At 52.4% G+C, this 25,793-nt stretch overlaps 1 protein-coding gene across 4 annotated transcripts in view; it reads left to right on the top strand.

The window, feature by feature from the left end:
- LOC144471467 (uncharacterized) overlaps window positions 1-25,793 on the top strand; it is a 122,378-nt gene that overhangs the window by 23,167 nt on the left and 73,418 nt on the right. For 2 of the 4 annotated variants that reach the window (XM_078183530.1, XM_078183528.1), the window contains exon 2: window positions 10,032-10,305. The exons of 1 other annotated variant lie outside the window; for it this stretch is intronic. The gene's annotated coding sequence lies outside the window, so the exon portion shown is untranslated. Of the gene's footprint in view, window positions 1-10,031; window positions 10,310-25,793 lie in introns of all 4 variants that reach the window. One more of the 4 variants, XM_078183529.1, reaches the window with a different exon arrangement.

Raw genomic sequence — 25,793 nt, 5'->3', positions numbered from 1 at the left:
ATATTCGAGGAAGAGAGAGAGAGACAGAGGGAAAGGAGAGAGAAAGAGAGAGAGAGGGAGAGACTGCTGCCTACACCCACGTAGCGGAGCGGACGCACACGAACGCGAAGTCGATTGCCATTGTTGCGAGCAGTAAATACCGGGATCGCGGTCGCAACAACGTATACGGAACCAGTTCAACAATGAGGTTGTCGACTGATGAATAATAAAAAAAAATAAAAAAGCACAACCGACCGGAACGGAAGGGATGCCGGCGGACGAGGGCGGGCGGCGGGGAGCGGCGGGGAGGGGGTGGGAGGAACAAAAAAGTCTCGTTACGCTCGTGAAAAGTTATCGACGTCTCTGTAAATTCGTTACCGGGAAACGCCACGGCGTTTTAAACACGAAAACACGGTGTTATTGGACTTTATTCGCTGGAACGTCAGCGTACGTCTGCTAATTCGATACGCGATTCAATCTTCTCGTTTAACAGGATCGATCCCGTCCTTCTCCGGGATTGGAATTCGAAACGTTGTAAGATTTCCACCCCGTAGGAAATCGAACCGGGACGGAGGGGAGGGGGAGGGCGAGGGAGGTACTCCGTCGCAAAACGTTCCACGATATTATTATTTCCCGGAATGTTTTTCAAATCGCTTCCTCGCGGATATTCGAGCGTCTGTTTCGAAAGAAAATACTTTCGACGTCGCGGGTGCCCTCGCAAATTCTTTCGCCTTTACCGTGCCCGCGCGTCTACGCGAGAGTGGCAACACGCTTTATGCTCCGGCGAATGTCGATTACACGCGAACCGGGAGCCAGGTTTTCATTATCGCGAGCATAATCTACTGTTCGCAATGAAGTCTCCCCGCGCGGAGAAGCAGACGCGCGTTTCGATTCGGCGTTGTTCCGTTGTTATTTGTTCGAGAACGGAGCGGTTCAACCCCCCATTTTTCGAATAAATTCTGCGAACGGAATTTCGTTCGTACAATTCAACGAATCGCTCGCGTAGACGAGAGGGGGGCGTCTGTTGAAGGATTTCGCGCGACCTTTTTTCCGGAGCCATCGCGTATAATCGCGGCAGCCGTGGCTCTGCTAAACACCGAATTACGAGCTGGCGGCCGGTTTTAGCGCGGCGCCCTGCGAGTCCCCGAAAAAAAAAGAAAATACGGGAAGACAAAGGGATTGGTGGCCGTGGAAAACGCGGGACGGGGTAATGACGGCCCCGAAAGTCTCGCGCCGAGCGAGACCAACTGGAAATTGAAAGGAAAACGCGGAGGCGTGCGCGCGCGGGACCGGGGGCACGGGCTGCGAAGGGGTTTGACGCGACGCGACGCGACGCGGCGGCAGCGAGGGCCATCGAGTGCCGTCAGGAGATCACTGTAAACGAAACTAAACGGTACACTCGTTTCGAGCACGGCTCCCGACGTTCGTACGTCAATTATTTAAATGCCGCGTCGTCGAGGTGCTGCCTGGAAACGTTTCGAGCCGGTGGTGTCAGTCTCTCTCTTTCTCCATCAGTCTGCTGCCCTCCCCCTTCCCTCTCTCTCTCACTCTCTTTCACTCTATCTCTCTCTCTCCTCGTCGACGATTGACACCGCGCCGCGCCGATTAATGATACATGAACCGCGCCTCTGTTAACACGACGTGAAAAGCGTTCATTTACCGGCGCGCGGAACAATTAATTGATCGGTGGAAGACAGCCGGCCGCCGATCGACGCGTAGAAATAGCGCCGCGCGGGAGCGGATTCGATGGAATGGTCGGGTTCGATCGACGAACCGGACTGGCCGGGACCCGGGTTAATCGAGAGCGTTGTAAAACGACACTTTGTTGCGGGATTAAGTGACGCGTGCATCACGGCTGCAAATTAACAGCGGCCGGCCAATTATTGTTGTCGACGACTCTATCGGAAAACCGCCGAAAATCGACGCTGCGGCCTTGGGACAAATTTTTGCTCGCGCCGCGCGCGTCGACGATCTTTCAAGGGGGGTTCGAACCGCTTGTTGCCGCTGCAAAACCGAACCTGTCTTTCTCGCGGAAAAAATTAACGCCAAATTTGTGGTCAACTGGAATCTGCTGTTTCACGGTCACAGTTCGTAAAAGTAACGACGACAGATCTATTTGGCTTCTTAACCCTTTGCAGTCGGAGCCTTTTTAACTGGAAATATAAAATATTTCTTACAGTGTTTCCATTTTATATAACCTCGAGCATTTTATTCATTATAAAATCGAATTTTATGACTTGTGTAACAGATAATAACTCTTGATAGGTTTTTAAATATTACTAGATCTGATAAAGATTATTTAAAAGGGTTAACTTTGTATCTAAATTGTATCTATCTAACTAAATCAGATCATCCCCAAGTTTCGACGAAAAAAATTGTCGGTCTTCGAACTGCTACAATTCCGCTAAAAATTATATCGTAAAACGATGATTATTTTACAGAATTCGACCCACTTCTCAATCCTGCCGTTATTATAAACTAATATAAATCGGTCTCGTTTAGCACAGACGTCGACCGGCGGTCAGTAAAAAAAGAAATAACAATAATACTTTTGTCGGCGGGTTCAAGGCTGCGGTTCTGCGAGATCCGCAGCGGTTCAAGTTGCGCGCAGAGTCGCAAAAATGCGGGGGGAGGTGGGGGTCGGGGGGTGGGGGGGAGAAAAGATATCCGAGCGTAATCAGTCGAGCGCGGTAGTGTCTCTCGTTTCTGGTTTCTCGTTCGACACATCCATTTCGCAAACCGGCACCGGGGGGGCAAGCGTTTCCCTTTGGAATTTCAAGTACGAAATAATTTAATCCTTCGTCTTTCCTTTATTCCTGGCGCGGCGGAGTAGAAAGGTTAAATAGATTAATTGCTTAGGTCGGATCGATCGAGTATGACAGGGTGGTTCTTTCTCTCCTTCTCCTCTCTCTCTCTCTCACACTCTCTCTCTCTCTCTCTCGCTCGCACTCGGCCCGCTCTCTCCCTCTATCCCCTCGCTGTTCGGTGTCCCCCCTCCCCCTCTCTCTCTCCCCTTCCAGCCGGAGCTCGCGCTTTATTCTTTTTTTCCTGCGCCTGGAAATTGCTATCGCTTTGAGAATTAAACCTGGACTCGGTTCACTCGCTGCGAACGAACAAAAGGGAGTGGGGCACACAGGCGGAGGAAACGGCGGGAAGGAACGACGCTCTGGCGGGGGAGGCGCGCGGGTGGCTCCGGTGTGAGAGGCCGAAGGGGGTGGCATGGTGGAGGGGGGGCGGGATAGCCATAACGATGATGCTCGTTATTCGAAAAAAGAAAGAAGAAAAATATATCGTTGCCGAGGACTGTGATGAACGAGAAAGCAGAAGGCCGCGCCTGATATCGTTTTTTCGCTTTAATAAATCCCCCCACCCACCTCCCACTCCTCCCCCGGGGAGGACTCCTCCGCCCAATACTCCCGGAGCTTTTTACTTCCTACGATTTTATTCCCGATGGCACTCGAACCTTAGACCGCCGTGCACGCGTGCCCACTTCGAACATGGCGACTCTATAGAAAATCCAGGAGGCGTTTGGCGAGGCAAAGATAACTGTCCGGCGTCGCGCCCGGCTAAAGACGATCGTTCAAAATGGCTGACGCGGAATCGAATTCGAACCTCGGATGCACGAACGCGTGAAACACGTTCAAACTGATATAAAACAGTTGTTCCCACGGTGCTCGGTAAATATAGCGTTTTCGGCGAGAAATTCCTGTGACCGTCGAACGTGTTAACAGATCTCGTTGATCGACCGATTTCAGTGAAACCGCGTTCAACCGATTTCGATTGCAAGGTCCGCGACTGGAACACGGCCGTCGCCCGTGGCTCCCGCGCTCCGAGCCTGCTCCGGCCCGGCACCGGCCGACAGCCGTCCCAGGCGAGCGAGAGTCGCGTTACAAAGCCCCCTCGTAAGAAAAAAGCTGCCTTCTAATCAAAATTCCTTTCCGTAACGCGATAAGATACGCCGGCGTCGTTCCGTAGACCCGCGATGCCCGGACGAGAGCGTCGCGAGACCGGAAGCATCACGTCGAAAGATGTTTACCTCTCTCTCTCTCTCTCTCTCCGGGAATTATCAGCTCGCGATAATTCGCGCACGGATGATAGCGAGAGACGGGGACGTACGAATAGACAGACGGCCGCTGGTTCGCCACGAATTTTCGGCGCGGCGAAAAAACCAGTCGCAGGAGAATCAACGCCGATAACAAAACCAACCAACCGACCGACCCTTAAATCGATCGCGACCCCGATGCTTCCCGCCGCGTCCACGTAGTTTCACTTTCCCTTTCTCCCTTTCCCTGTAGGGCTTCCAGTTGACGCACCGGAGCCACCGAGCCACCGCGAGAGAGAGAGAGAGAGAGAGAGAGAGAGAGAGAGAGAGAGAGAGAGGGGTGGCCCGCAAACGCTCCTCCGCCGCGACGAAATATAATCCCCCGGAGAAGCTTCTTGCAGCCACTTCCGCCCGGAAGTCGAACACGCACGTCGCGCCGGCAACAAGATACCAGAGTCGCGTTTTCAGGCTTTTTTCCTTTTCTTTTTTTTTTTTCGAACTACCACGCCCGAGTTCCGTTTTGTTATCCGGACCGGGCGGATTTTCTCGCGCGCAAAAATCTGCGAATCGGCGCGTACCCGCTGAGATACCGTGCTCCCTTCGTAGCACGAAAAGAGGATTTCTTTTTTACAGATCCTTCTTCCATTTCTCGTCCGTCCTACACTCGATTTTCTAAGAGAAATGATTCACCGCGGTGGTCTACACTGTGTCCAACAATGTACACGGAATTCTGTTTTCGCGCGGTAAATACCGTTCCACCGAGAAACCGGTGTAGAAAACATGTAACAATGTGTTTGCCAAGCGAAACATCCCATTCGAAACATTAATAAATACATGAACGAATAAATGAAAAATATCGCGAGCCGCGCATAGAAAAATAAGAGATTGCGACCGTGTCCTGAAACATTGGATTCGTAATGCGCGTTCGTGCCTGAAACGCGGGAATTGAAAAATCGAAAGGGCATGTCCCGCGTGATATAATCAGTTTTCTTAGCCGTGTTAAATCGAATCGGTCGATCTCGCGGAAGAGGAGCAGCGTTTCGAAGGTCGGCAAATCTCTGCGTGCGTCTGATCGTGACCAGCCGTTTCCACTTTGGCCACGGCTGCTTCACCCGGGACTCGCGGGTGTCTCGCGTAGAATCACCTGTTTAGACAGGACACGGCTATGAATTTGGTAAAAAGCGTCGAAAGGGGGGTGGAGAGGAGGCCAGAGGGGTGTCGGGGCAGGTGTTCGAGAGAGGAAAGATCGTTCCGCGAGGGCACGCCGCGCGGCGCGTTTACTTTTTTTTTTCCCCCGTGCACGATCGTGTGTCCGGCTCGGCCGCGTTTAATACCTTATTCCGCGGCGAGCGGAAAGGAATAGCCGGAGGTGCGCGGGCGCGACAGAAACGCCGCGCAGAGTGTAACGTTACAGACGGCCGTGCAGTGTTACATGGCCCGCGAGCAGCAGAACCTACGGGAGATCGCGGCCGCGCGCGCGGGGTTCCACCGTGTAACACGAAACTGCCGGAGAGTTTCTCCTCGCGAGAGGACCGCTCTCTGTGTCCCTCCCCCCGCCCCCCGCGCGCGCGCCGCGATTAATCGGCCGCGCCGTCGTCGCCACCCGCCACACCCATCGATGATTAACGAGACGCTGCCAATTAGGCGATCGGGGGCCCTGTGTGTTTATGGCCCGGAGCAGAGAGAGAGAGAGAGAGAGAGGAATTAGCCGTTCGGGAGTAGCGCGTCTTACCGCGTCGCGTTTCGCCCTCGCGATTCGGCAATTACGCGCGCGGAGGCCCCATGGAATATCCCACGCCGCCTCCCGCGCTCTCCCCCGCCCCGCCCGCGCCTCCTCCTCCTCCACCTCCTCCTCCTTCGCCTCCTCCCGTTGCAGTCCTCTCTCGAAACGAAGAATCGATCCGGCGTGTTCGCGTCTCTCGGTTCGCTCCCCCTGAAAAAAGGAGAGGCAGAAGAATCGAAGAAAAAAAAAAGAAAAAGCGGAAGAGAAAGAGAGGAGTAGGCGGCGGAGGAGGAGTAGGAGGAAGAGCCGCCGGCTGGCAGGCCCGGGTGGGAGAGCAGAAGCGGAGACAGAGACCGCGACAACTGGAGTGAGAAAGAGAGAGAGAGAGAGAGAGCGATAAAGCGAGAGAGGGTGCTATAGAGGAAGCGAGAGTGTATAGAGAACGGGGAAGCGAGAGAAGGTGCTCCTTCTCTCGAGGCAGCGCAAGATGGATTTCCGCGAAGTTCGAGCGGGCCTTAACTCGCGAAAAATGTCAAAGCGAGTAGAAGAATAGCCTGGCCGGCCGAGGCGGGCCGGAGAGGCGAATAACTGAAAAGGGGTGGCCAGAGGGGCGGCTGCTTCGAAGGCGAAGCATCATCGTGCTCGTCGGCTGGTCGTCATCGTCGTGTGGTAGATACGTGTGCCGGTTGTGTCCGTCGCTTCGCTTCGCGTCTCCCGCCTCGCCTCGCCTCGCCTCGCCTCGCCTCGCGCGTATACGTGTATCCGCGTACTTAAGATCCAAAAGCGCGCGGCGGAGCAGGGGAGCTGGGGGGGGGGGGGGGGGGGGGGGGGGGGCGGGGAGGGGCGGGGCGGGGGGGCTAGACGCCGCGGGGAAGAAAACGAAGCGGGGGCGAAGAAGACGCGGGGGGTGGGGGTAGGAACGGCGGCTGATTGTATGACGGAGGGGTATCGCGGCTGGGAGGGGATGATTGTCAAAACAGGGCTGCAAGACGCTACGAAAAATGTTCGTATTTATGGCACTATTTCCGCTGCTCTTCGAGCCGCCACCCCTCCACCTTCTCTCCGCTCTCTCGCTCACCCCTCTCCTTGTCTCTCGCCTCGCGAACACCCACCACCCGTCCCCCGCGCCGTTTCTTTTTTACTTCCTCCCTTCTGCCATCGTTTTCCAGAGTGCGCGCGGTCGTTCTTACTTTTCTTGCCTTTTCTCTTCTCTTCTCCACTCTCCTCTCTCGCACTCCTCTCCGTTTCTCTCTCTCTCTCTCTCTCTCTCTCTCACTCTCTCTCTCCTCGCGCCGGAACACACCCCCACCATCCTGTCTTCCCGCGCCTCTCTTCTCCCACCGACCCCCTCCCCCCTCCCCCCTATTATATCGTGTATTTTACCCTTTCTTCGGCCGCGATCCCCACCACGGCAACGATCCCCCCCACCGACGCGCGGCCTCTCGTCGCGGCGGGAGTTCTGTTCTGCTTTTGCTCCCTTTCCTCCACCGCCGCCTCCGCCTCTGCCTCTTCCTCCTCCTGTTGCGGCCCCTTCTATCTCCGCGCGGCGCCACTTTAATGTTACATTAATAAAAAGCAACAATCAATATCTTCCCCGTAAAAAATTTTAATCTATAACAGAGAGAATTCCGCGGCCCCTCCCGCAACTCCTACCGCCCCGGTCTCCCCCGGCGTTCTTCCTCGATCCTCTCTTCCTCTATCCCTCTATCCTGGACGCTCTCTTCCTCTCCCTCTCTCTCTCTTTCTCTTTTTTCCCTGTCCCGCGAGCTCTGCCACCTCGCTCTTTCTCTCTCTCTCTCTCTCTCTACTCAGTCTCTCTCCGGTCTGCCTCCCGCCCTCTTGAGGAAAGCGCCGCTACGAATCGTGGCGAGCCCTCAGTATCGTATCTAGGCTCTACGAGCACCCCGTACACGCCGCGTAGAGTCAGCGACGCGCGAGAACCGCTCTCTCTCTGCGTGTTGTCATTTCACTTTTCACGCCGGGGCCGCGGGTTACGCAGCCACGCGAGAGAACCAACCTCACCCGCCGGGGCCGCCCTTCGCGCCCTGTCGCTGTGCACGTGCCCTTTTCTCGCGCCCTTTCGAGCGCGCCTCTCCCTTCGCACCGCCGCACCGCACGCCGCCCGACTCGCCCACCGGCTCTCTGCTGTGAGTTTCTTTCTCCGCTTCCAGCGACTTGGACTCCTCTGTCTTTCTTTCTATGTCTATTGAACTCTTTCTCTTCTTTTCTATGTCTGTCTCTCTTTTTCTTTTTCTCTGTGCATCTCTTTCTTTCTCTTTCTCTCTCTCTCTCTCTCTCTCTCTCTCTCTCTCTGTCTCTCTCTCTCTGTCTCTCTCTCTGTTACAACAGGCGTAACGCTGTGTCTTAGTCGGGACAACAACAAATCTGACCGATCGCCGCGATAAATAGGCGACCAAGGATTACGTATGCTCGGTACGCATCCTTAATTTCGCCGCGACCATAACATGTGTTTTTTCGTTCGTGTCGTCACGACGCTAACTCGTTGTGTATGTCATCTCTGCGAGGACACAGTGTGACGCGGACAGACCAAAATTGTATCGCGCAGCCTACTAATCGCGTTCAACCAGATGCTCGTGTAACCATAGACTATACCATGTGAGATACTCTTTTTCCCCGGATTTCTGTGCAAACCGATTACGACCTGTTCCGTACACTTACGATCGTGCGCCTCGTCGTCGGCACACGGAAGTGTCGAAAACTGTGCGATCCGTATTTTCGTGGAAACGAGCCTCTCTCTCTCTCCGGATCGGTCACGCGCCACCGACCGATCGACCGATGAATAGCGTGCATTGTTCCGATCGTTTCGCGTGTGTGTCCGCCACTTCGCTAACGGAATAGAAAATTTACCACGATCTCTCGTGGACCGTGAAACATCTCCGACTGTCACGAGGTGCTGGTCGCGCGGAGAGGGCGCACAAGCTAGGCGAGGACGACAGAGTCGATGAACCATCATCGAAATCGTGATGAATTTTCGTTGGATCGGTTCGATAACGTTCAAGACAACTTTGCGAACTTTGCACAACTTGAGATAACGTTGGAAACTTTTACGATAAATCGCGCGAGCTCGACGAAACGATGTACAATACGTGCAACTGTCTCGGAGCGTTTCGAATGTAAACGTTGAAGCTGTTCGTTCGATTTCAACAGAAAAAAGTTCGTCTGATTTTGCTCTCGGTGTCCGCGCTGCGGGGCGTGTCGGAGGATCGTCGCGGAATCGTGCAGCGTGATCGGTGTGCGGCGGGTACGCTGCAGCAAACGATCGCTGACCCCTGCTTATCGCGTTCGTCGAATTGTTTTTCCGCGAACGCGTCTCCCGGAGCAGAGTCAATGTTAATCTGAGGGGGGTGTGGACGGGGGCGCGGACGATCGCTGAGCGGCGAGGAGAGCGCGAGAAGATCGGGCAACGTCTGAAATACCACGATCGCTAGACCGATTCCACGGTCGGTGTATACGTAGCCTCTCGGAGGCCACGAGCTCCTCGACCTGCGTGTTTCTTCCCGGACAAAAGGGTACGAGTGTAGAGCGAGAGAAGACGCGGCGAGCGATAAAGACGCGACCCGCAGGGTTAACGGGGAGAGGAGTACCGGAGAGAGAGAGAGAGAGAGAAAGAGAGACGGAGGGAACCGGGGAGTGAGAGAGCGAGGAGGGACAGCGCGGGAGGAGAAGGAGGGGAGAAAGACGGAAATCGTGAAAGAGCGAGAACGGAAAAGGGAAGGGGGAAACAGCGGTCTCGCGCATCTCTGCGCGCGACGAAGGCAGCCAGCCGAGCTTCTTCGGACCTGAAAGAGACTATAGTCGACTATTCGAACTTGTACACTATGTTTTATAGCGCATCCCGCCGCCGTTGACTCCGGAGCAGGCAGCGCACCAAGTGTCGTTCCCCGTGTCGGTTTTCCACGCGCTTTCTCGTGCCGCGATAGATTACACCGTGAGAGAGTCTGCTCCCGATATTCTGTCTTTTCGACACGCGCGTGAATCCGAGAGAGAGAGAGAGAGAACGGGTGACGGACATAGACAGAGAGAGAGAGAGAGAGAGAGAGAGGGCGAGCGCAAGAGAAAGGGAGACAGAGGAGAGGCATCATCGGAGACGCGACAGTTCGAACGCGAGCGCGATCGAGACCAGTCGAATGTCTCCGTTCGATCCGCGTGGCGGACTCGCGAGCTACGTCGCAACGAGCATCGGCTTTTTTACGCGCGTGCTTTCGTAGAAAGTTCTTCGGGAGGTTGTGCCAAGTGTGTCGAAACACCCAACTGTTTCCTTTGTAGTGCGCGGATCAAACTTGTGCCGAGCACGCTGCCGCAGCCGCAACAACAACAACAACAACATCGTCAACCGCAGCATTCAGACACCGACGAGAGAAGTCGACGCCGCAGTTGCCGTCGCCGCCCGCAGCAGCCGCAGCCGCATCCGCGTGACTAAAAAGTGATTCACGCGTCCGGGGACCTCTGGTAGTCCGCGTTGATTCATCGTCGTCTTCGCGGGAAGAGCGAGGCGGGCAACAGCAGCAGCAGCAGCAACACGAGTCGTCGCAATCAACACGTACGTACGTAATCGTATTCCCGATTAATCCTCTAGCCTGGCCGATGACAGGACAGAGAACGACGAAAGGACACGCGTCGCCCTGACCCGTTCAACGATCTCCTCCCGACCGCGCGCTACGACGACGACGACGACGACGACGACGACGACGACGTCGACGACGACGTCGACCCAGATCCATGGATCTCTCGACGCGAAACTCTCGGCGTACACGCCGTGTCGACCGGATGACATTGCATCGCCGGATCCGTCGCCCCTGGCCGTGCCACGCGTAGGTCAGGTTGGAAACCTGTGCGAACGTTTCCGCGACGCGCGTGTTCCTCTTTCGCCACCGATCGCGACCGTTGCTGTTTCCTCGTATATGCGCGACGAGGAGATCCCCCCCCCCCCCGACACCGGTCTAGACCGGGACGAACTTCGTGAATAACACTTTGTCGGTGTATACACGCCGGTGGGACGGAGACGGACGCGTAGATTGACGGAGAGTGGGTGAGAGAGAGCGAGAGAGAGAGAGAGAGAGAGAGAGGGACGAGAGAGCTCGGACGGATGTAAACGCGGGTCGGTCGGAGAAGGAAAGGGAAACGCGGTTGCCTCGCCGTAGAAAAAGACCGAGCGAGAAAAAGAATGAGAGAATAAGGCAAAGAGAGAAAGAGAGAGAGAGAGAGAGAGAAGGGAGGTGGGCAGAGGGGAGAAGGAGAGAGGAAAGGAGAGCACGCGGCATGGTCGTAGCGTGGCTGGCAGCGTCGGAGTTCGTACGGGTGACTGAATGGAATGAGTAGTCCGTGTGAGACGCGGGAGGGATGCGGCTTCGACCAATCGAATCCAGAGTTTTGTCAGGGGCGCGAACGGAGGGGGCCAAGTCGTACGTGGAAGGGAGCCGAGCTGACAGACCTACACACGTGCGTCCTGCAACCTACGCTACGCGTACGCTGGTTGCGTTCACGCAGCAACTCGCAGCGGACTCTCTCGGAACACACGCATCCCGGTGTTTCCGTTGCCTTGGACGGATCCGATCGATCGTATCTCGCGCCTCGCCGATAGTCGATCAATGGGGGGGTTCCCGGCTCTCGGTTATCTTCCAGGGATCTTCGAAATCGACGACGCTCGTGATTCGTCATCGCGCTCGGTTTTCGCGAGCGCCGACTCGACCGCGTTCCGGTTCCGCGCGTCGCTCGAGATTGGCTCGCTCGAGAGTTCGTCGATCCCATCGCTGGCACCGCGTGGCATGGCGTGGCGTGGCGCGGTGTGTGCCGTGCCGTGGCGTGGCCCCGGCACGCACACACGCCGGGGCCACCCTTGTTTATTCTGTCAGCTCGCGCGTACGTGCCGCTCGTGGAAAACCAGCTGTGCGAATCGATCGGACGAAGATTCGATTTTTCGCCACCGCTTCGCGATCCTACGCGCTGATAACCGTACACGTGACCTGCCAGCTACCAGCTCTTGTTTGTCAGCTTGCCTCGCCTCGCCTCGCCGCGCGGCGGGAACATTTTCTGCTACCAGACTCTCGCTTAAATGCCAGCCCATTCCGTCCTTGTCCCCGGTCAGGTGATACTCTTTCCAGAACGTCGCTTCGAGGTGTCGTCTACCTGTTCGATTCCACGTCGAGAAATTAGTCGAAAAGTAGGAACAACATTTTTCCATTCCAGGCTCCGCTTTCGAGAAAATCCTGCTGGAAGATGCGTCTCGAGTTCGCGCGGATTGCATTCGACGTGACAAGTAGAATTAAAAGTAGCATGTGTGTCATGACCAGGCGCGCCGCTTGCTCCGCGCTCGGTAGCATTATTTTTTCGACCTAGTTCCCTCTCGAAAACGAAACCTCGAAAAATAATCGATTCGGTATTTTCGACTTATATTTTTATATAGCATCAACGCGTATCCGGTTGTTCGACCAGTTCTCACCCTCTCGGCAACGTTGCAATTATTTCTTCGTTCTCGAGATGCAGGAACGTTCGACCCAGATACCGCCTCGAATCGGGATACTCTTTTCTACTTTTTACACGTTGCGCAAACTGGAGCGCGCGATTCGAGGCGCAGGAATTCGCGAAGGAAAACGAATCGCGTTCGCTCGGGTTTCGCCGCTTCGTTTTCGACGAGAGATTCGAAGACATTCTCCTCGGACGTCCAGGGGAGCGAGGAGAGGCAGATCCCCGGCAGGCCGTGATCGGACGCGCCAGCCAATAGCGCGGCGTGTAATCTTTGAACCGTATTATCTCGAAAACACGGCGTCGGACGAGGAAGCGTTTTTCCTGTTTACTTCCCGCGACAGTCCCGACTCGAAATCGATGCGAGACAGAACGACAGGTTGCGAATCGTCGCGATTCCACCGCTGAAGATCCCTTCCGTATTTAGCGACCGGAATTTATTCACGCGGACGGATTCTAAACGCTTTCGCGACCTACCAAAAATATAAAAAAATTATGTCAAATTTATACAAAACGGTGCGACATGGAAAAAGTAAATTTCCACGGAACCCGATAAAGGAAGTTCTCGGTGATTCGCATAATTGGGACGGATTCGTAGAAAAACACTGCGAGCGACGAGAAATGTAATTTTCTAGGAGGAAGAGAAAACGTGGTTATATTTGAACGATTAATAGACCGCGACCCATTTTTACATCCCCGCAACGAGACCGCGGTAGTTTGAGAACGTAATAAAGTTTGTTAATTCTCGCGTCAACGATACAAATAGCGTGTCAGGGGACAGAAAATAGAAAGAAGACCGAAACGGATCTTCTTATATCAAGGGAATCATTGAACGGTGCATTTACGCTCGCATTGTTTTATTCAGAAAAAAGCACCGCCAGATTCTCGATCCTAATCACATGTGCTCGTAACGATTCATGAATACTAATCGACCGGATTGCGCACTTTTCGTCTTTTTTGCGAGCTGGTTTTATAGATCCGCGAATGGGACACGAGGCGGCGGCTTCCCGCGGTAAAAAAAGAAGCTCGTGTCGAAACGCGAAGTCTCGCGGCATCGAGCTGCCGGTTGTTAGCCGGTACAGGAATTATTGTGCGAGGTTTTGAGGCGACGGGAAACCTACTCATCCACTTTTTTCGCTGTTCGAGCCGTTCGATTAACTGGATCGCGTGATTCGCAACAAAGTTCCGCGGTATAGACAGTTCGCGTAACTAACTTCGCGAAGAAGAAGAGCTATTATTATTGGGTCGCTGGGGGAAGCTTGGTATCGGTTTTTGGAAGAACCGCGAGACAACTTATCGTTCTTTCGGACACTGGGGCCATGCCTTTTTTCGTTATCGTTCTGCGCTCCCGTTTGCGATACGATTCGTTAACAATCGCTACCGGTTACGTCCAACGGCGCGGCGAAAGATTCGAAATGGGTCGCGCCAACTTTTGCGACGGTTCCGCTATTAACACATTCCGTGCCTTACCAGCTATGGTACATGCTTGCATGTTTATTTAATGGGCTGAAAAATAGTTTATAACAAATCTAGAATTAAAGAATTAATTTCCACCACGAGAATGGTCCGTAACGAATTTGTTCTATTATTATATACGATTATTAACCCTAGGTTTACGGAGTAATAAAAGCAGCCGTTTTATATTTGTTTATGAAAGTAACGATTTATTCTAATCGTTAATGTAACCGATAAATAAATAAATATAGTATATAATTATATACTATAATTTTAGTATATAATTATAGTATATAATTTACTATAATTATAGTATATAATTATAGTAAATATAATGGATAAATAAGCAATAAACGTATCTTTAAAATCTGAATAATAGCACGTTAACAAATCAGTGAGCCGTCATTTTGACGGATTCCGTAAACCTAGTGTTAACAATTCCAGATAATACAGCAAGTTTTAGTAGAAATAACAGGTGAATAACAATGATCGAGCCGAGTAAAAATAACTCGGCATGCAGTTATTTCTCGCCTTCGATTTCGATTAAAATACGTCCCGTTTCGAGTAATTTTTCGAAAAATCGTGGCGCGTTCAATCACAGAGTTGTTACAGAAAGATCAAGAAGGTGGGTAAAGAATAAAGGAACACGGCTGTGAAAAAGTCAAAGGTACCGAGATCGAGTTGAATCGAAATTAAAATCGCAGGAGCATTCGGCTCGACCTATTAATTAACCGTCGACGGGACGCCGGGGTTTTATTTGGAGAAGTCCTGAAGCGGAAGACGTGAATGGACGAAGAACTGGAACACGAAGACGCGCGCTCCCGCGGGTCTGCGCGAAATTTTTAGCACGATTGGAAAGGTCGTGGAACTGAACTGGAGCGGTTCTATTCCGAGAGCAGGCCGTTTGACGGCGATCGTTGTTATCCTCGTTAAGCACGGCCCGGCCGCGGTGGCCGCTTTGGTAAAAGTGTAAAAGCCAGCGGGTCATCCGGGGCGAGGCAGAGAGAGAGAGAGAGATAGATAGAGAGAGATAGAGAGAGAGAGAGAGGGAGAGAGAGAGAGCCAGGACAGAATAGGGCGAGGCTCCTGGATATCTCCGGAGGAATGCTCTCCGGGCAGATCGTAGAACCCGTGAACCCCATCCCGCTCGCATCCCCGTAGTGCCCGAAAACCTGTTGCATTTTAAACGGCACGTGCAGAGGAGCACCGCCGGGGCTGCCGATTCTTTGGAAATGCAGCGTCGACGAGCGGCGGCCCGGCTCTCTGCCTCGTCGCCTCGCGCCTCTCGCCTCTCGTCACGAGAAAATCTGTTTTGCCGCGTTGACGTCACGCGTCGCTCCGCCGTCCGACGTTTTTATCGGCTACAATGATTAACTTACCGACGATGAATATGCAAACGAGTCGTATGCAACGCGGACGCATGCAGCACACGCCGCTCTCCTAACGAGGTGTAATCCCGTGTAATCCAGCAGGCGAAACGAACGCCTCTATAATCGAAAACCCTCGGAGCGGTGTCATAATTCTTCCGCCGACGACGACGACGACGACGACGACTCGCCTTTTTTTTCCATCGAGTTCTTGCCTGTTTTTTTTGTTTTTTCACCGGCGAAAGAAATTCTCTTAACCAGGCTCCTCTCGCAACCGTCGACGAGAAAGGTTCCACGAAGACGGAGACCTGGTTATAGAGGCGCTAGCTCCGGCTGCGGTCTATAACCTAACGGGTTATAGCCGTCGACCCGCGACTCGGCCAGGGCTGTGAGTTTCAATGATTTTTAACGGTTTCGTCTCGGCGACCTAACTAACAGTTGCATTTACGTCGGATCATCGATTCGGTTTAGTTCGCTTTCTCGTTCAACCTTTCTCGTTCAACGGAACGCTTTGCCAAAGAAGGCGACGCGTAGATGGAACGAAATATTTGCGCAGAGAGAATCGCTCGTGAAAGGTCGATCGATCGGCTAACGATAGAGTTTTAGTAGACTCGTTAGTCGGCGACGAAGATCGTTAAACGACGCGTCGAAGAAATTGCCGAATAAAATCCTAATCGATCCGTGAGCGCGCTCGTCGACAGATTCGCGCAAATGTTAACTCTCGAACTGGTTCGCACGCGCGAACAATGGGCTGAACTTATATAACACTAAACGTATCAAGAGGGGTCAAATGACCCCTTTTGAAAATTTACTTTTCTAATTCTTACATTTATTATTTCTGTCCGTCATTTGACTTTCTGTAAATTCTTATATCATCCGATTATTCAATTTCCCCACTTTCCGTTTTTCTCGTAGCTTATTTTTCACCGACGAAAATTCTATGGTAAGATTAGGTATAGAAAAATGCCGGTACGTTTAGTGATAAACAGTTCTCTTATTTCCCAGCAGATAAAAAGATCTACCGCGTATCTTAACTAGTAGAGGATTCGAAACTTTGACCAAAAGCGTTTTCGCGCGGACATTTCTCACATCCGTGGAAAAAAAAACGTGTCCGGTGTCGAGCTCACCTTAACCCTAAACAGCAGGCACCGACACAGGCGCGCGCGTTCGCGGCTGTTACGGAATCGGACGTTCCAGCGGAACGAGCCGCGCGACATCGTTATCGTTTCTTTTTATCCGAGCGGCTAACGAGACAAATGCAGTGAATGACGAGCGACCTTAGACCCGGGAGCAGAAAGATTAGCATTTAGAAAAGAACGTCGAGAGCGCGTGTCTTAGCCTGGTAGCCGGGGACGGGTCAAGGATCGAGGGCTCTCCGTAAGGAATTGTTCCTCTCTCGGGTGTTTCTCGGCTCTGATATGGATTATCCGTGGGAGGAGGAGGGGGGGTACCCGTGTTTGCGCGAGCGGTGCGGGGTCGAAAAGGAGCGTTTCACGCAGAACTGGCATATAAGACAGCGTCGAGGAACGGTAGAGGAACGAGAGAGAGCCGATCGATCTCTCGAAGAGTTCATCCGTTCGACTATAGTCGCAAACACACCGGCGCGTCGTCGTCGTCGACGGCCTGCGCCGGACGCGTGCACCGGTTCGCGTCCGAGGCTCGCACAGATGGTTGACACGAATAACGCGCCGGGAATACGGCCGCGAACGGCGGAGCCCTCCTCGTTTCATGGAATATTAAGCGGAATCCGTGCGCGCGGCCGGGGCGCGGGCCTCGGCGTTTCTTTCTTTTCCTTTTCCTTCTTTTTTCTTTTTTTTTCCGCGTTCGACCGATCCCACAGACACGCACGCGTTTCCGTGTTCCCCGCGCGCGCGGAATCTTTCTGGATCGATAGCCGGTTCTCTCGCCCTCTCCTTGCCCCGCCGAAAGAGGAAGAAGGGGAGAGGCGCGCACCCCCCTCGGCGGCGCATAAACAAACGCTTATGCATGCTTATTAAATAATTCTGGATGCGCACGCGACTCGACGCTGCTCGACGATGCCCCCGCCCCCCGATCGACGCCGTTAACGTTGCCCGCGTACGCGATTTAAAAAGAACACCACCACCACCGCCGCCCTGTTGTGTGTATGTGTGTTTGTGTGTGTGTGCGCGCCGCCTGCCAACCGGCCTCCGTTGTAAAGCGTGTACCGGCCCGGCCACTACGGGCTGTGCCTGCCTGCCTCTTTCTTATTTATAACGTGTCAATAGCGTATCGCGTTACTTCCGGCTGTTAACACCGATCAATAGCGTGTCTTACTTTCACGAGGATCGAGTCCGTTCCCGGCAGCGCACACACGCCTCGGCCTCGAATCGTTCCTCAATGAGCTCCCTCGCGGCCGATCGTTTACCATGTATTTTTTCTCCTCTTCTTCTTCACCCCCGTCCATTATTTTTAAACGATTCTCAACGAGCGTCGGAACTCGTTGCGACACCGCGGGGGTTCGCTTACGTAACGCCAGCCGTGCGCGCGAAATCTTTCGGAATAATTTGTGCCGCGATTTTTTTACGACGACGATTTGTCCGATGAGACGAATGATCGAGCGTTTTGGTTGATCGGATGGAGGCTGTCGTTCGCGGGGCGAGTCCGTAGGAAGGTGCGAGTCGCACGAAAGAGGATGTTTTGGCTTCGAAGGGGCAGGGAAAGGTGGTCAACGGGTCTAGACACTTATTGTCTACATAGAGCTGAACAGCCAAAAGGTCCGCTCAGGCCGGAACGAAGCGTAGCATAGTTTGCTTTGTGCTTATGCCAGTCGTTGGAAAAGCAGCGGTAATACCCCCTGCGAAGGTGCCGGGTTGGTCCACTTCGCAGGTCCAGAGTTCCCAGTCTCGCCTCTCGACGGCGGAAGGACTTTTACTGTACGATATTCAATTGCCACTGAGGTGTAGCAACATAAAAATCAAAACAGCCATGAAGACCCACACCTTCATGCCTCTTTACCTACATCGGTTACACCTTGTGGGTGACTGCACCACGTTCACCCACTGCAGTCTTCTGCTCTTATGTTTGCCTTCTTATGTTATCTTAACCCTCTTAGTACCGGTCAAAAGAGTCTGTATCTGAGCGAAATGTTTAAAACTTGTTTGGCGAAGTTTGACAAAGTTTCGGAAAAAAATTGCAAGAATTATGAGAAGCCTGATAAATAACAAATTCGAAAAGGGAGAAGAAATAAGAAATGAAATTGTTGTTTAATAAAAATATTAAGAAAACTATCTTTCCGACAATAGCGAACAACGATATGTCGTTGTTCGGTACTAAGAGGGTTAATAACCCAATTCAGGGAAGGCATCTTCTGTACATTCGTTATTTAAGGTCTGAACCATTGATAAACTTCGGCATGTTTTATATCGAATATTAATTTGATCCGTTGGTGGCGGGTGTCGAGCACCTTCTCACGCACCAACGGGATGGTAGGGCAAAATACTCCAGTGCCGTCACGGAAACAGTCACTGTGCCCACGCACTGTATAATTAGCACATTCCTTAGATACATTTCTGATATTTCCTAGGAAATGCTTGAGTCATTGATGTGCTATAATATGCAATACCTTCTTTTTGGTCTTTCTGAACAGTGCTATAAAGCACTGTATAATGTAGGCAGGTGTATCGGTATTTGAGACTCTCTTGCTCATGACGCTGTTGACGGTCAACGAGATTCACGCTAAACTGCCCCCAACTCAACGGGTCTAGACAGGTCCAGCCGTGTATACGAAACGACGCGATCGCGTAAGCGGCGACCCGGTCCGACGCGAGATCGAGAACCCTAAAACACGCTTCCGCCGCCATTAAGACCGAGAGCCTCGGGCTCGAACTTTGCAGCCACGGAATGTCTGGCGCGCCGGATCGCGCCGCCGGAAGTTCTCTCGCACTCTTTCCCGCTCTTGGAGCTTTGAACTCGGGCCGCGCGGCGGGCACCGGCTCGGATAGGAACTGCCGGCCCGGGGGAGGGGGGGGGGGGGGAAGGGAGAGCGGGCGGTACGCGATACTCGCGAGATTCCGCGGAGGAAGAGGCTCTCGGGTCGAACGCGACCCGAGAAGGTGCCGGGCTGCGCCTATCCGGCTCGGAGACAGGGGCTGGCCGGCCGACGACGACGTAGGACGTGGCCTAGTCCGCGTCCCAGAGGGGATGAAGGTGTCGCACACGGTGACGAGGAACACGGCCGCGAGTATTTTTGTAATACCACAGGCCATTTATATTTGGACGGTGGTGCCAGGTCCTTCCTGTTCTGGACGTCGTTGAAATCGTAATGAGGGTTCGCGCGCACAAATAGAGAGACCGCCTTGCCAGGACCAGTCTGCCGTGTGTGTCCTTATCGTCTCCTACCGGCGACCCCCGTCGCCGCGGGTCGTAGAAACCACCGTCCGCGGCCGGGTACGAAATTAGTATCGGCCGGAGGCCGAGATTCACGGAGGAATGGAGGCGGTTCCCTCGCGGTTGGGCCCCCGGGGTCGGAGGTTAGCGGATCTAGATCGACGTCTCTCCGTCTTGCTCGCGCGCGGTGGGTAGCTCTTGCGGCTAGGTAGCCACCGGCGACGATGCATCCCGATCCCGATGCACGCATCCTGCGGCCGCCAGTGCATGCCCCGGCGAAACACCGTAGGAGCGCCAGGACAACGAGGAGTTGGAACGACGGTAGGAGGCGGTGGAGAAGAAGACGGAGGAGCAGGACGCAACGATGGTGGCGGCGGCGACGGTGGCGGCGGGTCGTGGTGGTGGTGGTGGCGGCGGCGCCGACGATGGTGGAGGATGGGAGATTTTACAAAAAGCCAGGCAGAGCGGCCCCTTTCGTCGCGCGGCCGCTAGACGGGCGGCGGGGGTGGGCGCGGGAGCGACGCGGGGGGACTCGGGGAGAGGGCGGACGACCTCGACGATGATACGACAAAAAATCAGATGCACGGCCATTGGCTGTTCTCAATTCGAATTATTGGCTTCCCCGGTCGCCGTTCGTCAGAGCCTCCCCGACCTTCTCGATACTCTCTTTCTCTCTCTCTCTCTCTCTCTCTTTCCCCCTGTTCTCTTTTCCTCCGGCCTCTCCTACCACTTTCCCGTTCGCCACCGCCGCCGACACCGCCACCGCCATCTCCTCCGTCGAGCCTCCACCCGCTCTCTGTCTCTCCCCCTTCGGGGAATGGGCGCCGGCGAGAAGGGCCGAAAAAACTTCGAAAAAAAATCCAATTTCGTTGCCATGGTGACCGGCGTGCGTTGACTTTGATAAAGATCCCCCGAACGAGCCGCCTCCGCTTCGTTCCTCTCTCTCTCTCTTACTCTCTCTCTCTCTCTCTCTTTATGTGCCTGCGCCTCCTCCGCCTCGTTCCTCCTCGTCCTCTTCATCCTCCACCACCTCCTCCGCGGCTGCTCCGCGTCTCATCCTCCTTCTCCTCCACCTCCAGGCCTGCCTCCTCATCCTCCTCATCCTCCTCGTCCGCCTCACCTTCCTCCTCCGACTGCTGACTCCGGTTGGTACCCTTCGCCACGACGCCCCGCGTCGCTTTCGCAGTTCCTCCGATTGTACGCACGGCTCTTTTCTCTCCGCGGTGGCCCCGCTCGCGGCGCTCTCTTCCTGTGTCTCTCCCTTCGTGTTTTGTGTGGCCGCGATGCTTGCATACGCGCCGCTCCAACAAACGGCGTTTTACCGGAGCGCACAGTGGACACACTACTGCCGCCGGACAAGGGAGAGGAGGGGGGGGGGGGGGGAACCGTTGGCCGCGGTTTTTCGGTTGACCCATATCGACGAGGACACCTTGGACCGCGTCCGAGCTTACGGTTCTCGTTTCACCTCGAGAAACTAATTCCCATCGTCGCGGAAATGCGCCAGGATTTCTCGAGCATTTTCATTTGCAATTATTCAGACCGGTAAAGATGCTCGTTTAAGCGAGGATAAAACGGTTGTTCCCCGGTGCTCTGCAAATTTCTCTAAATACGCACACTCGCACACATCTGGTGAACTGTAAATATAAACTATAAGTAACTATGGTCCTCGAACGCCAAGACGCGGCTCGCGAAGATGCCCTTTCGTTCAATTAGAACTTGGCCGCGCTCTCCTCTCTCTCTCTCGCTCTCTCTCTCTCTCTCCGTTGGCTGGAAACGGTTTCATTTCGAAGAAAAACGTCCCATGTCGTCCGGTCGTGGCGGACCATAAAGGCGACGCTTATGTCTAGATGCGGCATAAATTGGCTCTCCCGGTGATACACAACGTCCCGGGAAACGCAGTTACGCCCCGGACTTTCGAATCTCTTTCAGACGCTTAGTCACGCCGGACGCTTTAAAACGCGACGCTTATTGAGCCGATCGACTGCACTTAATGCCCGGCCGGATTGGCAACGTTATCGCCCGCCGACAGACAACGACGCCTATGGCGGGACCCCGCGCAACATCGCATTCCGAGATAATATAAATCGTACCTACGATATGCATTATGGTGGATGGACGGCCACGCTCGGCCGCTCCAAATGTGCTCGAGACACTTCAGACGTCTGCCACTGTATACAGGGTGTTCCGAAAGTCGTGCGACCCCCCTCGCGAACCACTTTGGCCTTTCGCGACTGTACTTGATGCTGTCGTGGTCCCTGATTCGTTTCAATTTCATTTCATTTCAATTTCATTTCAATTTCATTTACTTTCATTTATTTTCATTTACTTACATTACTTTAACCCCTTGCACTATGATTCCTTTCATGCCGTGTTAATTAGAATTTATTCATTCTTAACACATTCGCATCGGGAATTCTCGTTTCAACCTCTTGCTTTATCATTTTCTCTACAATTACCATGACTAGAATTCTTTCGATCGCACTAACGTTTGAGAAGAAAAAGTAATTTTATATTCATCGTGTGCTTACATCTACTCGACTGTTTAAATATCGGTGACGAGAGAATGAAATTTAATTAATACTTAAAAGAATAGATGAACATACGTATACAACTGCTTATTATTGTAAATCTCCATCGCGGGTCTGACTCGTTGAAGTACGGCATATATGTTGAAATATCTTTGCATTGCTAAAATACCCTGACTTGTATGAAAATTTAAGGAAAAAATAGCCCGGATGTGTTAACACTTTCTTTAAATAGGACTAGACAATTCCTATATAATATAATACAATTCTTCTATTTTCTTTATTTATTTTCGTTTCTTCGACAACAGAAGAATCATATTTGCTTTCGATTTGAAATAAATTAGCTATATTCATATTTAGTAAAAATTAAATTTGTATGATGCATGAAATTTGTATCACGAGTCTGACTCGTTATTATATTGTATAAGAGGTTATACCAATAGTAAAAAGGGTTAATTTAATTTCTTGATATATAACCGTACTATGAAATAAATCGCACTCAAAATTTGTTAATATATGGGTGAGCACGTTTGCCGCGTTTTCGGGGTAAATGTTTCGCCGTGGGTCGCGTCTGGGCTCCGAGGACAATCCTGAGCGCACCCAGGGTGAGAGTCGCCCACGCCCGTTCGGCGGAGGAATTCTCGAAGATGCGAGAGGAAGTCGACTGGGCGCGTGACTCATTCGGCTTCTAAACGCCTTGCCGTTTCTCAAAGCTTCTCAGCGGATTGATAAAAGCTCGATCGCGACGCGATCCGGATCGAAGCACGACGAGGAAAAGCTGCGACGTTCTCTCGAAATCAAAGAACCTTTTCACGGAAACGAGATCAGGGGAAAAAAGAAAGAGAGAGAGAACGTAGTCGTAATATACATAACCTGACATAACCTTGAGCATTCGCGTTAACCCTTCGTCGCGTCGTGCTTCCTATGTAAAGCTATATGTCGTACAATTCTCGGATTGATGCAACTGTAAAAATAGAAAAAAGACAGCATGTGAAGACTGTGTGCACGCTATTAGACACACGGCACGTGTACAGTGCGTGTATAGAAAAGCGACGAGACCAGCGAAAATGATTCATCGAACATAGGTCACTGTGACGTGGGGCGTCGAGTAAAAAGACGTTCAAAATGGCTGACGGTCGCGGATTCGAAAACCTTCGTCGAAAAATATCGCACCGGAGCACAGCTTGTACATCTGAGGTCCACTGTGACGTAGCGTCGATGATTTCATCGTTGCTTCAAGGGAAACGTTCCGATGCCACTGTGGGTTGTCCATGTACGGTCTAAAGCGTTCGGGGCCCACGGTTTATTACGCCAATGCGCCGTGGATCACGTAACGAGCCTTATGCAGAAATCAAAGTTGCTCGGGTTTCTCGTCCCCGTTAGCCCTCTCGCGGATGAGAAACGACCGCGAGGAGCCTGCCGGCAGATGCGTCTTCCTAATACGATTCCGTGTATGCGACCGCGAACTTGTATGCGGGTACGTTGCCTTTGCCGGAGTGTATATTCTTGTGCGAGAGCGTGGGCGTTCGCAGCCCGGAGGGGTACGGCGACGGTCGGGACGGAACGGGGAGAAAGGCCTCGGTCCGCGTCCCTCTCTCTCTCTCTCTATCTAGCTCTCGTGCACACACTTTTTCTCGCTCCCTTTCTCCGGCGAGAGAGAGCGGCTGCGGCGGGTCTGATTTTTATTTCGGAAAACTTTTTTAATAAAAAAGTTAGCCGCGCCACCCCAAGCCACACAAGCGGACCGGCCTCCTCCCGGTTATACGGCCAGGTGTATTCTATATAGGAGGGCAGCGAGAAAGGGAGAAGAAGGAGAGGGACCCCGGTGTGTGTGTGTGTGGGGGGATGCCGCGGGAGAGAGCAACCTAGCTACGGGACCTCGCATTAAAAGTTTCGCGGCGCTCACGATATTTCATAACTTTCTTGTATTTCGAAAAACGTGCAGCCAACGCCGGGGAGTCGGCTCCAGACGAGCCGCGCGAACTTGCGGGCGAGAGAGAGAGAGAGAGAGAGAGAGAGTAAGAGAGAGAGAGAGAGACCAGGGAACACACAAATTGCATCGCGCGCCACCGATCAAACGGAAAAGACCACGCCGGTGTCCTCGGCCTCGCAACTTACGCCCGTGCTAATCGATTTTGTAACGAGAGTCGGTTACAGTTGCGCTAACTACGTAATATCGGAATACACCCGCGCCAGGATTTTTCAAACCGGCTCCGCGTGGATAACGTGCAAGGAATGCCGGTTTCTAAACTTGAAATATTTCACCCGCTTGGTAGCGGCCGAAAGAGTCTGTATCCGAGCGGAACGTTTAACCCTTTGCGGTCGAGCGGCGACTCAAGGCGCCACTGAAAATTATCGTGCCACGTTTCAAAATAATTTTTACCGAGATTATTCGCATTCGAAAAATTGTTAAGAGCCTGTTAACTGTTGCACAAGTCGCATAATTCAATTCCGTAACGCGGCGAATGCATCAGATTATGCAAAATGGGAACGCTGTAAGTTTGGACAAATATGTTCGATTTCAGTTAAAACGGCTCCGACCATAAAGGGTTGAAACTCGTTTGACGAAGTTTGATAAAGTTTCGGAAAGAGATCGCAAGAATTTTGAAAAGCCTGGTAAATAAGAAATTTAAAAAAAGGAGAATTGTTGTTTAATAAAAATATAAAAATATTAAGAAAACTATCGTTCGATAGCGAGATATCGTTGTTCGGTATTGAGAGGGTTAAGCAACTAGTCGAATAAATGGATCGTTTAAAGCAGAACCTCGAAATACCCGAAGAAATCGAATGCCATTTCGAAAAATCGAAATAAGAATCGTATTTCGAATATTCTCGGCTCGAAGTCGCACTAGTTTCAAAATCGATTTTCACGATCTCAGGTTCTCCTAGCGAGAACTGCTCGGCTCTACGTTTCTGCGCGCGGATTCTACTTCGCGCCTTCATTCCGCTGCTGCCACCCTTTCCGTCTCGCTCTCGCAGCCGACCTTCGATTCCTTTGTTTCTCCTTCTCGCTACGGTCGCCCCTTCATTGTGTTTCCTTCGCTTCCGACCGGTCATTCTTTCTTCTTCTTCTTCTTCTTCTTCTGGCTCTTCTTCTCTTCTTCTCTTCTTCTTCCCCCATTACACTCGAGATACGGGTCGCGGCAAACGCTCCGCGGCGCTTCGATCGGTCGTTCCCTTCGGGAAACGTGCTGGAATCTCGTTTACGATCGCGCGAATAATCAGAAACGACCCGCTCGGTACCCACAGTGCCCCGGCATTTTTATGCTTCTCAATGCCAAAGTGATTCTCGAATAACCGATATTGTTCTTCCTCTTAATGCAGTCCGTGGCGCGCGCGGAGGCAGTCCGGTTTCGTAGCCGGGAATCTGTTGCTAAAGTTTTCGAGCGTTTTAGTTAATTGCGACCCCTGGTTAACCCTTCGGCTACGACAGACTTTGGCATGCACCGGCCTACGGTACGACACGTATTAAGTCGCGACGTCCGCTGGGCACGGCGAAGTTTTTCGTTTTTCTGAAGAAGTATATTAACCCCTTGCACTCCGTTGTCCCCTCTCAGGGGACATCGTAATTCTAGTATATGACTAAACATTAAAGTTTATTAGCGATTTGCAACTATTTCTCGATGTCTATAAATTCATATAAATCAAATATTATTATAATAATATTATATATACATACATACATTTTATAACGTATACTATATAGTATATTATTATATAATAATATATAGTATATTATTATATAATAATATAAATGTTTATAAGCGCTTGTAAGTAACATCCATGATGACGCGGAGTGCAAAGGGTTAAAATATTCAATATACTGAATTCTATTACATTAAAACAATATTACTCGAAGTGAACATTAATTT

The sequence above is a fragment of the Augochlora pura genome, chromosome 6 (genome assembly GCF_028453695.1).
Source record: "Augochlora pura isolate Apur16 chromosome 6, APUR_v2.2.1, whole genome shotgun sequence".
In the NCBI taxonomy this organism is placed as follows: domain Eukaryota; kingdom Metazoa; phylum Arthropoda; class Insecta; order Hymenoptera; family Halictidae; genus Augochlora; species Augochlora pura.
Note: the sequence above shows the minus strand (reverse complement) of the source record. Positions and strands in the feature narration are given on the sequence as shown.